Source organism: Puma concolor, chromosome A1 (genome assembly GCF_028749965.1).
Source record: "Puma concolor isolate L17-30 chromosome A1, mPumCon1.1.hap2, whole genome shotgun sequence".
Classification (NCBI taxonomy): Eukaryota; Metazoa; Chordata; class Mammalia; order Carnivora; family Felidae; genus Puma; species Puma concolor.
In genome coordinates, this window is record NC_141667.1 from 164,935,541 (window position 1) to 164,951,875 (window position 16,335).

Below are 16,335 nucleotides of genomic sequence, written 5' to 3' on the forward strand. Positions count from 1 at the left end.
TTGCCTGGATGGGAATGTTAAGGTTTAATTGAAGTCTATATTTTGGTTTATTGATTTAAAATCTTTGCTTCACTAAGTATGAGCCTTCGAAAGGACCTAAATAAAATCCTACTATGCAACTTATTTACATTTTCATATTTATTATAAATCTCCAGGCAGGAAAAAAACCCCAAAAAACAACAGGTGTGAGTTAATTTATTTCACATTTTAGTCCTATGACAAGCATTTAGTTAAAAATTTTTTTTCCTTTCTGATATTTAGTCATTTTTCTCCCCCTCCGCCCTCCCCAGTTTTCTTGAGAACTCATTGACATACATCACTGTGTAAGTGAGAGACATACAGCGGATGGTCTGATTTGCATCTGTTGTGAAATAAAGACCACGGTAGGCTCAGCTAATACTGTATCTGTCTTCTCACCGGCACAATAAAAAGGAAAGAAAGAAGAAAAGAATAAAGGAAAGACATGTTCTCCTTGTGCTGAGAAATCTCAGGATCTGCCTTCTTAACTCCTCACCTAGATACCACACAGCAGGCTTCACTACAGGCACCATGTTGGAAATGGCTTCCCTAGTAAGTACGTGCTTATCTTATAACCGGAAGTTTGCACCTTTTGACCACCTTCCTTCACTTCTTCCTCCCTCACGAGTCTGATCTCTAAAAAAAGTTTCTTTATTAAAGGTTTATTAGATTGTTTCATATTATTGATCCAAAGCATATGGAAAAAAATAGGAGTCCTTGTACGTGAAATGGTGCTTTGTAGGTTAGGGATTATTCTATCACATTCTTGATATTGAGAGATTGAGACTTTTTCAACTTTAAATATATATTATCATGGAATTCTTCTCCATAACATGTTTTATCCATCATATTCATTAACAACTGATTATAGACGGGAAAAAGCAAACAAAATTTGCTTTTTTTTTTCAAAGTACCTCAGAAAAATAAATACACAAAGGGAAATATATTTTAACTTTCACTTCTAATTACTTAAGTTTTAGGCTTCTAAAAGACCAGTAGGCATTTCCGTCTAAATAATTCTCATTTGTTGAATCTACTCATGCAAAATGAGTTAAGAAATGAGATCTTGTTTTGTCTTTTCTCCTGAGACAAATCTTTTTTTTAGGATTCCACAATCTGGCATCTCAGAAAATATAAGATCTACAAAATTTCTTTGTAATGAATTGTGGGTCATGGTGGAGCTTACACTGTACAAGGGAACTGGCACCGTGCCTGGGTGACCGTCACTGGCAAAGATATTGATATGCCTTTAGATCATGTTTAGGGAGTAGTTTTCTATTACAGTTGGGTTTGTTCCTAGATTTCAATCAAATATGCTATTCTTTTGAGTCCATTCTATTAAAAAATTGAATTGCGATAGAATTGTTTCCCACTGAGATAGAAACCCATTAAAAGTACGAAAATATTTGAAAAGCCTTGATAGCCTAGCCCTGGCCATCTCTCTCCCCTTTTAATAGGTAACAGAAATAACTATACAATTAAAAACAGTTTGATGGCAACCAAATTTCGTTGTAATGAACTCGTAGGAAATCTCCTATGTTTGTGTAGTAAAATGTGTTGATAGTGATTAATATATTCTGATATAAAAAGGTAGAAACATCCAGATAAACTAACCAGATGAAACAAATTTTTGACTGCATACTGCCCCATTAAACGAAACAGAACTCTAAAAGAGCAAACGTTATGTAAGTTTTATGGTCACACTATTAAAGACAATTGGGGCAAACCCTGTGGAATGCATTGGGTCCAGTGAAAGGTAGAATAACACCTCTCTTAAATTGCAGAGCAGTTAGAACATGTTATTCCAGTCAAATCATCTCATTTTACTTGGCAGCTTCTTAGAAGTTTGAATAAGTTGCCGTAGTTTATTAAACCAAATGAGTTGCTGAAGAATGTTAGACTCCGAGATTGTGGACAGATAGCAAGTTTCAAGGTGTGTACTTGTCTCTTTCCTGTGGACAAGTCATGTCAGAACCGTGATACTGTCCAATACATGGGGGCGCCATCAAGGGCTTTTCCTCCCCATGAAGTGTAATTTCTGTAAAACTGTGTCAGCTGAAGCATACAGCTAGAAACTTACGTTCCCCTTTCTCCCGCCGCGCAAAATTCCCAGGTACGTACATATTAACTTTGCAATCGGCGCCAACGTTATCAAAAACAAATGCATCAGCAAAGGTAGCTAATGGAGCACTGCATGGGGGCAGGTTTATTTTGTGCTTTGATATTATTTACTTATTTACTTTTATTTTAAGAAGGCACCTTGAACTCTGAGACCCATGTATCTTTTCTTCAGATCAACTCTTGGTCTCATTTTCTAATTTTCCCTGTGCTCCTGTCTTCCTCTGTTTAATGGTAGACTTTTCCTGGCCTCTTATGTGGTAACTGCAGTGCTGTAGGACAATTTGGAGCAGTATTCAGTTTGTAAGGGTCTTTATGATTTTTAATGGGCTAGACGGGTGCATAGTCATAAGACTTAGTAAAACAACTGGCAGGAAAAATTAGGATTTTTCAGGGAGATTAATGACCATTAGGATTTTTCTTTGGATGGCCCTACCACTGTGCCTCTGGCCTTAATCAAAGCCAAGTGAAAACTTTGAGCCAATGTCTAGAATCAGTCTTGGTGCATTTATAATGTGGCTGGAAAAAATTCTAACAGTTTTGAGTCTCGGCTGCTTCTGATGATTGAGTTTTTCATTCATCATTCATTTAATAAACACACCTGTGGTGTGCCGGGTGTAGGGATACAAAGAAATGTAAAATCCAGAATTGTCCTCTAGCATCTGTTAGATGGCAAGGAGTGACAGATATAGACCCACATGAGTACCCCACGACGTGACAAGGGAAGATAACACATAATAGTGGTTCCAAAGGGGATGATCAGTTTTTCTTGAGAGAAGAGAGGTTTTTACAGAGTGGGAGGTTTCTGCGGGATGAATAGGAGTTCTCCATGGTGACTGGCCGGACAGTGGTTTCAAATGGAGAAAAGGCTTTAAACATGGGTTAAAGCAGAAAGCAGCCCAATGTACTCTGAAACTCTTTGTGGCCTGATGGGGCTGAAGTGTGGGCACAAGGTCAGGGATCCTGTGAGGCAGATGGCACCAGATGAACTTGGAAAAAGAGATGCTGGACCAGCCCAAGCACTTCTTGCCGGGGGGAAGCAGTGTGGCGGGCTGGACGACTGAAGGGGATCACAGCTGACTGTCACATGGCCGTATTTATGGTTTTGGAGAATTGTTTGAGCAGCAGAGGACGGTGAATGGGAGAGTCTAAGGCAAAGACGGGAGGTACACGAGGAGGAAAGAAATGACCCCAGAGAAAGACGAGCTGCAGTTGCCCGGAGTCGCCTGAGCGCTGGCTTGTTGCAGTGGCAGATCTGTGGGAGCTGAGACTCGTGGGAGCCGAGACTCCCGGGAGAGGTGCAGCCTTCAATCGGTAGACCAGCAGCCCCGCTGGCCAGGCCAGATTGAAAAGGCCACACTGCACTGTGACCGTTATTCGGATGGGTCAGCCCAGCTTGGCTGCATTCTGTATCATGTTTCTGACACAGGAGTGTCCAAGAAACAAGAACACTGGTATAGGATGCATGAAGGAGGATGAACACTTGGGGGAGTAGGGCACGAACAAAATTAGTTTGGTGGATCTGAAAGGACTTTGTAAAATGTAACTATACAAGTACTCAATGGTGCTATTATCTTCCATGTGCTGGTAGAGCTGGGGTAATAGTCCCAGGCGCAGGAGGGACAGATATCTTTGTCCTATTCTGCAGCCACAGAACTGAAACCTGAACAAAGCCGTGGTGTCATAAATGTGTCATCGCAAAGCATGTGTCTTGCCAATCATGGGGCATAAGCTTCACCTCCGTGTATAAAGGACGTCAAAAATTGAATATTTTGGGAAATTTCCATTCAATGCCACCAACTTTTCTGGAGCCCCTGCTATGTCTTGAAATAGACATCCAGGGGCGCCTGGGTGGCGCAGTCAGTTAAGCGTCCGACTTCAGCCAGCTCACGATCTCGCAGTCCGTGAGTTCGAGCCCCGCGTCAGGCTCTGGGCTGATGGCTCAGAGCCTGGAGCCTGTTTCGGATTCTGTGTCTCCCTCTCTCTCTGCCCCTCCCCCGTTCATGCTCTGTCTCTCTCTGTCCCAAAAATAAATAAACGTTGAAAAAAAAAATTAAAAAAAAAAAAAAAAAAAAAAGAAATAGACATCCAATAGTGAACAAGACCGAGCCCCTTTTTTCTTCAAGGAGGAAACCATGGGTTGGTGGGAATTTCAAGTACGTGCTTCAAGAGGAAAGACCCGATGCGAGCTGACTACGGGGCACTTGGGGAGCACGCAGCCTGCCGTATGGGTCGCAGAAGGAAGTCACATCTAAGCCGAGACCTGAGGCGAGGCAGGGACTGGGCAAGTAAAACAAGGTGTCCGTTTGGAGCAGAGGACAAACGTGCAAATCCTGGAGAACGTTTCTGTGTTGGAGCGCAGTACCCCGGGAGCACACTATCAGGAAAAGGAGCCCAGGTAACCGCATGGGTGTCTCACAGAACTCGTTAGCATGTCTCTGACAGGTCACTCGGTGCAGGCTGGGATGCTGTTTGGAGGAAGCCCAGACTGCACAAAGAAAAAGTTACCCGAGAAATGAGAGTGTCTTGTGCAAAGGACAGTGGAAATTGGTAGAAGTGGTTTGAGCCGAGGGATTTTTTCAGGCCATAGCATTGGCAACACGTGGGATGGGCTGGCTGTCGGGTGGAGATTAAGGGAGGGAGGAGGCAGACCCGCCAGGTCTGACTTGTGCACCCGGGTACAAGGATATTCAATGAACCAGAGCGCAGCTGTGAATGCACCGCAAGTCACCGTTTCGCGTTACATTTCGTTGTACGTTTTCATAGATTTCTTTATGTCTGTTGCACAGGTGATATAACGAAACACCCTACCTTGTTCTCCAAAAGGAAAGAAACAACATCCAAGTAGTAGCACGGGGCTATGGAAACAGAACATATTGTTCCATTCGCAAGGCAGAATGCCACAGGGGGGGCAGGTCTGGCAGAGGGTTACAGAGGTGAACCAGGTGTTGAGGCGATGGTGTCGGTGGGACAGGGGAGCAGTCTGCAGTAGGTAGGTAGTATGGAAACTGGGGCTAGAGAAAGAGAGAAGAAGATGAGAGAGAAGAGGTGGGGAAGAGAGAGAGATGTCTAGACGGGACACGTAGTGGGTGATGATGCTTAAGCCTACAAGATCAGGTAAGATTGATCTCATATTCAGATCATCAGCAAAACAATATTGATGTTGAACATGGAAGATTCTGTACCAAACTGGTGCCATCTAGAAACTTAAGGGAGGTAAGGCATGCAGTTTGAAGACTGAAACTTGTATGAATGACCTTCAGGCTCTTTGGACTGTCTGACTCTATCATACCGATCATTTGAATCTCTTAAAAAATAAAGTCTCTTGATTTTATTTGCCAGTAGCGTTTGACTTTCCCATTGGACTTTAGCTCCCTGGTAAACCTCTATATGTTTTTAAGTTTCTATAGCGTCCCAATGCCATAATGCTGTTAGGGGTCAATACTTGATTCCTACTTTCTTTTTCTTTTTTTAAATTTTTTTTTAATGTTTATTTATTTTTGAGAGAGACAGAGACAGAATGCAAGTGGGTTAGGGCAGAGAGAGAGGGAGACACAGAATCCGACGCAGGCTCCAAGCCATCAGCACAGAGCCCGACGTGGGGTTCGAAACCATAGAGCTGTGAGATCATGACCTGAGCCGAAGTCAGACGCTCAACCGACTGACCCCCCAGGCGCCCTATGATTCCTACTTTCTTAAAAAGATATTTGAATGTTTTAAACTTGCTGATCTTGTAGAACTAGCTTTCTCATATTTTCCCATAAATAACCCATTGTCAATGGAAGGAGGTTTCCTTTTCTGGTGGAAAAAAAAAATCAGTATATTTGAAAACACACTATTTTTTAAAATTTATTTTTGAGAGAGTGTGCATGTTGGGGGAGGTGCAGAGAAAAAAAGGGGGACAGAGGATTTGAAGTGGGGTCAGCAGTGAGGCCAATGAGGAGCTTGAACTCATGAGTCACGAAAACGTGACCTGAGCCAAAGTCGGACGCTGAACGGACTGAGCCATCCAGGTGCCCTGAAAATACACTATTTTTGATCTATACATAATTTTTTTCTTTTGCTGAAATAGTATCACACAATCACACAAAACTTATACTAAAACCTCCACAATTCTATATTTTACTGTTATACTCTGAAATGTATTTCAGTCATTTGAATTACAAAATAATATATGCTATTTTAGCAACTGCACGAGATGTCCTAGGTATAAAATAAAACAACCTCCACATCCCCTTTCCCAGTGTTAACCTTTTATGGGAAACAATTGTTGTGTACTTTTCCATCTTTCGGATATAAATTACGTACGAGCATGCCCAAAGGTTTGTTTTTGTTTGTTGTTTGTTTTACAAAACATTATGGGTATGATATTCTGAAATTTATTATTTTTCCCGAATAATTTTATCACAGATTCCTTCTGAGTAAGTATGTATAGGTCTATCTTAATCTTTAAGTGCCCAAATAGTGTTCCAGAAGTACACATCATAATTTAAACAATAAAATTCTAGTGATGGTTCTTGGGTTGTTTTCAGTTTGCAACCGTTAGCAACAACGCTGGAATGAGCCAACTGATTCGTATAAAATGATGACAAGGTTCTTTTGCTTTTGTAGGGTAAAATAAGCAAATAAACAAGAAAGAGACAAATGATTAACATATATATAGGAAGAAGGCAAAATAGGACTTGTTACAGCAGAAGAAAGGCCAATGACTAATACATGTATGGAGACGTTCACATCATTAGTAGTCAGGGAAATGCAATGAAATATACAAACAAAACGCATAAAAACAAATATGAAAACAAAAACCCCCCTACAACATACTAATTTTCACTCCTCATATCGGCAAAGGCTGTGTATGTTCATGCTATCCGGCGGTGGGATTGTGAATTCTCTTACATTTTTAAGAAAGCATTTGTCAGTATTTAACAAAATTAAACACGCACAAACCATATGACTCAACAATCCTACTCTTGGAAATTAAATTGGGCTATTTTTAGAGAATACCTGGAAACATTTGGTAAATGGGTGATGTGGTGAAAATTTTCCCAGCCATCTCTATTGATAAAAATAAAGCAAATATAAGAAGCTATTACAGGGCAATTGGGAAGGGAAGCAGTGAGCAATTACCCTCATACATTAACATTTCTCCTACCCTGCATATATTTCCTCATAGTGTTTAATGACTTCTTTTGAAAAAAATAATCTGATATGTACTGGTGTTTTCTAATCTGCTCAAAATGCATGCATGAAGGGCATAAATACTTTTTAAACCAACCAATTAAGTCTTATCCCAGGTTAAGAGACATGTGAATCTCGTTCAGTCACTCATAAAAATGCTGCACATGAGGCCTCACGGGGGTTCTGGTTCTCCAGAGTGAAGGAGGGAGCTGGTTCTCTATGCCCAGCCTGTGGCTCTGAATTTATTTGCAACCTGAATTTATTTGCAACCTGAGTCAGAGGACGCTGTTTGATGTTAGGAAGAAGTGGCAGGTTGGGAGCTCAGAGCAACATGGGTGTTTGGAAAGGCCTGGTTGGGAGGGCCCCTGACTGAGGGACGTGTTCAAGGGGATGGGCTAATTCTAGGGCTTTGCCAGCTGCAGGGAATAAAAGGAAGTCCAGTCAGGCAGGCTGAGCACACTCTTTATACAGTACATGAGAGGCAGAGGTGGTAGTCATGGCAGATGTCGGATCCAGGAAGGACCCTGGAGAGTGGCAGAGTGGACGTTCTGGACATAGCCATGGGCAAGGTGCGTGCCACGATCAGGCAAGAAGCTGGACGGTCAGTGCCTGGAGAGTCCCTCTGGGTTTCTGGTGCAGAGCAGGAAACGAATTCCTGTGAGTGGCTAGAAACAACAAATTAAACTCATGCCACTGTTTTACCTTCCAAGAGCTGCCATAACAAAGTACCATCAACTGGGTGGCTTCAGATGACCTAAATTTAAGCAGGACAGTTCTGGAGGTTGGAATTCCAAAATCAAGGTATGGATGGACCCTGCTCCCTCTCCTAGTTTCTGGTGTTGCAGGCAATCTTTGGCATTTCTTGTGGCTGTGTCACTCCTATCTGCCTCTTGAGCCACGTGGTGCCTTCTCTCTACACGTCTGTCTTCAGATGTTTTCCTCTCTGTATTTCGGCATCTTCTTATAAGGTCCCAGAGCTGGGGCAGAGTACAGCCCACAGCAGAGAGAATGAGTGGTCCTGGTCAGTAGGGCTGGGTGGTGTGAAAGCTGGAGTTCAGAGAGGTCAGGAGAGTGAAGGGCTGTTCATTATGTTGGAATTCATAGAGCATTACATGTCAATAGTTGGCAACCCACACAGATCTACGTTTCCAGGAAGGTGCGTGAATGATCTAGAAGCAAGACAGAGCTTCCATACCGCCAAGAGAAAATCATTTAGCAGAGTACTGAAGAGTAGATTTACACACATGAACTCATTTAACTCTTGTGACAAATCTATGGGTTAGGTCCTGGTTTGACTGGCATCATATCAACAAGTCCCTGGGACACATGGCCAATAGGAGGCTGATACAAGGCTTCAACGTGAGGGTCTCATGGCAGAGCCCGGGTTATCACTGATGCTCTTGGAGGTCACTTGGAGCTTCTCGAACATACACCTTTGCTTCTGGGTGCTTTCTCTGTGAAGCCTTCCCAGGCACTTCACCTCCCTGCTTTCGCACAAAAGGAACCCCTGTCTGACCCCTGTGATGGCTCCGTTATTTTATTCATGAAAATGCCTCCCAGGCTGTGTCCATTGTACTCTGTGAGCCTCAAATGAAATGACAGATGGAGAAGTGCTCTGGACACTCTAATGTACCGACCACACATGAATTATTGGTGAGAACATCACCTCTCAGGGACCGGTTTCTTGGTCACTCTCCTCACTGTCACTTTCTGTTCTTCTGCCTGAGATCCTTCCTGAAGTCCAGAGAAGTTCTGCAGTTGTGGTTCTAAGTCCTATCTTGAAATAAGTTCTCAAAGCATTTTGAGATTTGCTAAGCATTTTTACTGTGGGCAACAGTATAGAAAGGGAGGGGTTAAAGTAGTGTTTGTGTATAATTTCGGAAGCCTTGGAGTCACATGGAAGTAGGCAACTTTGCTTCCCCCGGAAATGGAAATTGAGCCCGGGAGATGATTCTGATCGTCCCCACTGAGGGACCGTCCATTCCAGCCCCTTCCAACCTATCTTTATTTCATGTGCTGGATTAGTTCTCTCCATTTTGCAATTTTAGGATGCCTCCTAGACCTTCCGTGTTCTCCCAGAACTCCAAACCAGCAGGTCTCAAGACGGGACAGTTAGACAAAGAAGAGGCTGGTAAGGTCAGAATTTCGCCCATAAAGTTTGAAATGAGATCCATTTGCATTCCAGAGTAGTTTGTGTTTAAAAATTCAATTGTCTCTATTTCTATGTCATTTGAGATCATGGTCTCATAGAGGGGAGCTGTGCAGGAGCCATGTGGGTACGAGAACGCCTCTTAATTTCCAGTGCATAAGCAGATTGAATGGGACTGTGCCTTTGTCTCTCTTTCTGATTCTTTCTCTGGACATTAACCCTGCCCTCGAACACTTGGAAGTGGAACTGCTAAATTGTGCCATTTTCATGGTAATTTCTATAGCAAGAGTGAGAGGTGTTTGGTGTAGATTTAGTGTCAGCAATAACGCAAATCTCTCCCATAGCACCCGTGAGCAGAACTAGTTGATGATACAGAGAATTTATGACCTGGGAGATCATTTATTTCACATAAAATCAGAAAACCCAAGTACTACTTTGGGATTTTGGAAAACTTTACTGCTCAATTCCCAAAGTTGAAATACTTGAAATATATAAAGTATCATTTCGCAAAAAAACAATGGACTAATCTGGACCTTTGACTTACAGCCAAGGAGAAAGAATGCTAAAAACAGAGAAGTCACTCTTGGGGGATACAAAAACTTGGTTTCTTGCTTCTGGAATATTCACATAGCCACCTTATATAAGGTAACTTAATAATGTTTTGATGTCATCATTTTTAGCCTTTAATAGTGATATGTAATAATGATAGACATCATTATTTAGGGGTTTACTAGTCTGTTTTGATTCCGCTTTTTTTTTGTTTTTGTTTTTTGGAGACAGAGAGACAGAGAGAGAGGGAGAGAGAGGAAGAGAGAGAGAGAGAGACTCAGAGGGAAAGAGAGAAAGAATCCAAAACAGGCTCCAGGCTCAGTGCAGAGTCCAACGCGGGGCTTGATCTCATGGCCCTGGGATCATGACCTGAGCCAAAATCAAGAGTTGGACGCTCAACTGACTGAGCCACCCAGGCGCCCCACTTTGATGCCACTTTGATTTTCTTTAGTCTTTACTATAATTTTATCAGGTTGTATAATTACTCCTTTACAGATGAGAAGACAGAGAGGTTACACCACTTGTTCAAGGTCACACAGTTGGTAGGTACAAGAGCTGGATTTATAACCAGGAGTCTGTATGGTTTCAATGTCTGGGCTCTTTCTAAATACCATGACACCTTTCGTGAAATTATTATCAGAGTGAAGCTTTCCTGAGTGTCGTAGTTGGGTAAGAATGTTTACAAACTAAGGAACATCCAAATAAGAGTGAGTAAGATGGTAGTTGTCTGGAACCATGACATAGAGGAAAAGTTGAAATTACAAAGGTTGGGGCGCCTGGGTGGCGCAGTCGGTTGAGCGTCCGACTTCAGCCAGGTCACGATCTCGCGGTCCGTGAGTTCGAGCCCCGCGTCGGGCTCTGGGCTGATGGCTCAGAGCCTGGAGCCTGTTTCCGATTCTGTGTCTCCCTCTCTCTCTGCCCCTCCCCCGTTCATGCTCTGTCTCTCTCTGTCGCAAAAATAAATAAATGTTGAAAAAAAAAATTTAAAAAAAAAAAAAAAAAAAAAAAAAAGCGTCCGATTTCAGCCAGGTCACGATCTCGCGGTCCGTGAGTTTGAGCCCCGCGTCGGGCTCTGGGCTGATGGCTCGGAGCCTGGAGCCTGTTTCCGATTCTGTGTCTCCCTCTGTCTCTGCCCCTCCCCCGTTCGTGCTCTGACTCTCTCTGTCCCAAAAATAAATAAAAGTTGAAATTACAAAGGTTAAGTCAGTGAAAGAGCCACTTAAGCATACAATAGCTTTCTGCAAATACGTGGAGAGCCAGACAGGAGGCCGGACATAGTCTGTGGGGTCAAAAGGTGGGCAACAGGTTCCAGTTGAAGGAGGCAACTTTTACCCAAAGGAGGTGAAAGCTTTTTGAGAGACCTTGCCCAGCAATGGAAAGGGGAGTGAGGTGATCCTTGGAAGGGAAAGCAATATTTACTTCTCAAGGGCATTGAAGAGTAGATCACTAATATTAGGTAGAATATAGTCTTTGATGGTCTCTGGATGGTCTCTGACAACTAGTTCAATCCTGAGATTACATAAATGTCAATTCACAACATCTTGGTATGAATAAGGTTACCAGCTCCTTCTCTTTTGTGATGGAGGAAGACTAGATGATGTGGAAACACCGAGTGCCTGAAAATGGAAAAAACTTGAAGACATGTTGCCTTTTTTAGCAATTTCATTCAGGATTGGTTTATCCTTACATTTTCCATCGCAGAAGAACATGAAAATTCTAGTGATTGATTTTCTCAGAAATTCTGTTTCTGAACCTGAAAAAAGCCCTAAATTTCAGTTGTTGTAGGTCTAATGTTATTTTTAATGGATTTGAGAGTTCTTTTGACTAGACATTTAATGGGTAACAAAGAGCCTGGCGGGAGGCTTTCCGGGTTGGTAATGGATGTAACTGAGTTGTGACAAAATATCAGAAAAGACTCAAAATACAGGCAATTCATTGCAGACAAGAAGAATTTTCTCCATGAACTCTGAACATCAGTAAAATATACATGACTCAGTAGTGTTAGTATATTGATATGCTGTATTTGGACATATGTTAGAAAACTGCATGATAATGTTTCTTAAATGGATGTTATGCTCAAAACATTTTTAAAAGGCTAGAAGAGGGACACCCTGGAAAATGCTTGATAAGTCTTGGCAAGAAGTCAGGTTGAATTAAATTGTGGGGACTGCGTAATTTTGATTTTATTAGACTCAGAAAATGAGCTATGGCCCTTCTCTGGAAGAACTAGGGATGGTGGGGACACATGAACCCTTATGATACTTATCATTGATTTCTTAACTTCACAAACCACTTTTAACTAGCATGACTTGATTCATCAGCTCTAGGGACACATGTGGTCAAGTGTTCTTTTTTTCCACCTATTCTCTTGAGCTCCCAATGTCTTCTCTGTGCTGAGATTCCCAGATATAGGGGCCAGTCTTGTTTCCAGATGTTAGTGACTACCATTTCTTTCTTCCGAGACAGAGAGTTCTTTCAGCCTGTCCCCCAAGGCACTCTTGTCCATCATTGTAGGGAAATCATTGGTAATCGCACTGGCCAGGTGGTACCCTTTGATAGGGCCTCACAGATAATCACTCAACACTTAGCTTTTCTGTTGAATCTGAACCACCAACACAGACAAACATGGGGATTTCATTCCATGCTTTCATTGTTGTTCTCTGCCAATGAACGGGGATCCTGATGCGGGTCACTCTGGTCCACCTTAACAGTCACACAGACTTCAGTTATCAAAGAGAAGGCATTGGGATGACCCTGGGTTCATTTCATAAAGTGGTGATCCACCTCTCCCTCAGTGGTTAGCTTTGTCACCAACTGATGTAGATATTGACTAGTTAATGGGAGGTCGGCTACGATTCCTTCACCTATACTTATACGATGATACATACATAATACACAGAATCTACAGACATGTGTCTAATGTTCATGTGAGAGGGGATCATCCAAGTGTACTTTTTAGAAGCAAAAAGATATTTTTCAAGGTGGCCATTTGTGTCCATACATAGGACATAGAAGAGACTGGCATAAATTCAGTAGCTCCTTCAAAGGGCATTTCACTCAATGTTAGTCTTAAATATTATGCATATATGGCGCCAATAACAATGCCATTGAGCATGTACTGAACACTCTCTATCTGAGAGGCTGCACAATACATATTTTACATACCTTAAGGCTTTACAGATATTTGCTGGAGATATAACTATCCCCATTTTAGAGATGGGAAACTAGCTTTATAGAAATTAAAAGCCTCAGCTAGTATCAGCCTCAAGAATTAAAACCAGCCTACAAGATTCATTCCCATTCCCTGAACCACTGTATGGGGGAGACAGGCTCTGTTATGCCTCCATTACCTAACTGGTGAGCTTTTAATGTTGGTGGTCTCTCACACACTTTGATTTTTATACAAGGGCAAAGAGTGATGCTTTTTAAAGAGCCCTTTATGGATCTGAAATGTCTCTGCTGATTGCTTCCATGAAAGACATCTTGGCCAAAGACAACTCAACCTGTTCCCCAGAGAACTCCAGCTCTCGTCTTGGGCGTTTGTTGTAGGAAGTCCAAGATCCCTCGAATACTTGTTTCTTTTCTCCAGCTCTGCCCGATGCTTTTAGGAATTATTTTCCCCTCTTTGTCATCATTATTACCATCGTTATTATTTTGACCAGGGTGTAGTTAGATGTGATGAACTTTTTCTTGTTCTTTTGCTTGCAACGCAGTGGATCCGTTCACACTGTTTCCACAGATCTTTTCAGCGCAAGGAATTTTTTCCTCTTGATTGTCCTTTCCTTTTCATTAAAAAAAAAAAAAAAATCTGGAACACTAATTACCTCTGCATTATAGCTCTGTCCCTGCCCTCACATGGCTGTTTTCCACTCTCCAGTGGTTTTCATCTCTGTCATTTTCTTCTTCATCCCAGGGCATCTTTTCGAGTTTGTCTTTTATGACACCGACTTAATTTTCTCCTGTGTGAATTCTACTCTTCACTCTCTCTTACAAGGATTATTATTATTTTTTTAAGTTTATTTATTCTGAGAGAAATAGAGAAAGAGAAAGAGAGAGCAAGAGAGGCGGGGAGGGGCAGAGAGAAAGGGCAAGAGAGAGAATCCCAAACAGGCTCCATGCTGTCAGCACAGAGCCCAATGTGGGGCTTGAACTCATGTGCCCTGAGATCATGACCTGCGTGAAAATCAAGAGTTTGACACTTAACCAGCTGAGCCACCCAGGTGTCCTTCTTATAAGGATTTTTAAAAAAAATTTTTTTTTTCAACGTTTTTTATTTATTTTTGGGACAGAGAGAGACAGAGCATGAACGGGGGAGGGGCAGAGAGAGAGGGAGACACAGAATCTGAAACAGGCTCCAGGCTCCGAGCCATCAGCCTAGAGCCTGACGCGGGGCTCAAACTCACGGACCGCGAGATCGTGACCTGGCTGAAGTCGGACGCTTAACCGACTGCGCCACCCAGGCGCCCCAAGGATTTTTTTTTAATTAAAAAAAAAAATTTTTTTTTAATGTTTATTTATTTTTGAGACAGAGAGAGACAGAGCATGAACGGGGGAGGGGCAGAGAGAGAGGGAGACACGGAATCTGAAGCAGGCTCTGGGCTCTGAGCTGTGGGCACAGAGCCTGACGCGGGGCTCCAACTCACAAAGCGTGAGATCATGACCTGAGCCGAAATCGGTCGCTCAACTGACTGAACCACCCAGGTGCCCCATCCTTCTACAAGGATTTTTAATCTGATGTGTCATTCTTAATTTGCTTGCCATTTTCTCTTCTCTCATTTATGCTTCTTTTCTCTCCATTCTGTTGATTTGAGCGCAGTTTGTTCCCTGTATACAATTTCCTGCCCTGTATTCTACTGGTGGCCGCTGGTGGATTGCTGGCCGAAGGGGGTGGTGGCCGAGATGGGAGCCGTATTTGCTTCCCTTCAAACCATCCCGTCCTGAACAGAGGGAGAGCTGCACCACACCCCTTCCCTGAATGTTATGACAAGACCAAAAAGAGGACAAAAATGGAAGCCCACGTACATGTCTGAAATTTAAAGTGGTAAATCGAGGGGCGCCTGGGTGGCGCAGTCGGTTAAGCGTCCGACTTCAGCCAGGTCACGATCTCGCGGTCCGGGAGTTCGAGCCCCGCGTCGGGCTCTGGGCTGATGGCTCGGAACCTGGAGCCTGTTTCCGATTCTGTGTCTCCCTCTCTCTCTGCCCCTCCCTCGTTCATGCTCTGTCTCTCTCTGTCCCAAAAATAAATAAACGTTGAAAAAAAAAATTTTTTTTAAAGTGGTAAATCGACTCAGCAAGATGTTAAAGAAAAGATGTTTTATAGTGCTGTCTTGACAAATATACCTTCATAATGTCTAAACTGAAAAAAAACATGTCCGAAGTTGTGGTTTTTATGTGACTAAATGGTAGCCAAATGTGACTGAACTTCAGGTTTATTACACACCTGGGCACTCCATGGAAGATGTTCCGGTGAAGTGTGATGAGTATAGAAGGAAGGCATACATCATTCATAAGTTTATTATGTATTCCATAAAATTGTTCTTGCCTTAAATTAATGAAAATCACGCATCGGTTTTTAAAAATTTTTTTGTTTTCATGTTTATTTATTTTTGAGAGAGAGCGAGAGACAGAGAGTAAGCAAGGGAGGGGCAGAGAGAGAGGGAGACACAGAATCCGAAGCAGGCTCCAGGCTCCGAGCGGACGGCACAGAGCCCGATGCGGGACTCGAACTCACGAACTGCGAGATCATGACCTGAGCTGAAGTTGGCCGCTTAATTGACTGAGCCACCCAGGTGCCCCACTAATTGTTTTTTTAATTTATTTTTTATTTTAGAGAGTGAGAGTGTTCATGTGTGTGCGCCAGGGGGAGAGGGGCAGATAGAGAGAGAATCTCAAGCAGGCTTCATGCCCAGTGCAGGGCGGGAACGGGTCTCAATCCCAGGACTCTGGGATCATGACCTGAGCTGTAATCAAGAGTCTGTCGCTCAATTGACTGAGCTACCCAGGGGCCCCATTAATTGTTAATATAATAAAGACTTTCACAAAGTTTTTGTTCTTTTGAGAGTAGTGCCCTAAAAAACTAAAACATGTAATTGCACTCAGAATGTTCAAAATCTGAGTGTATTTTGATTAAGATACAAATATTTCAAAATACAAACCACTTCAATTATTAATATTTTTAAAAGCGATACTTCCTAAAAATTAAACATTATCCGTTAAATAAAACAGAAATGATAAGTGATGATTTCAAAAATTCCCAATGCAATTATTTAAATAAACCTAAACTTTTATCATTTGAGTTTTGGAAAACTTACATCGAGTTTCTC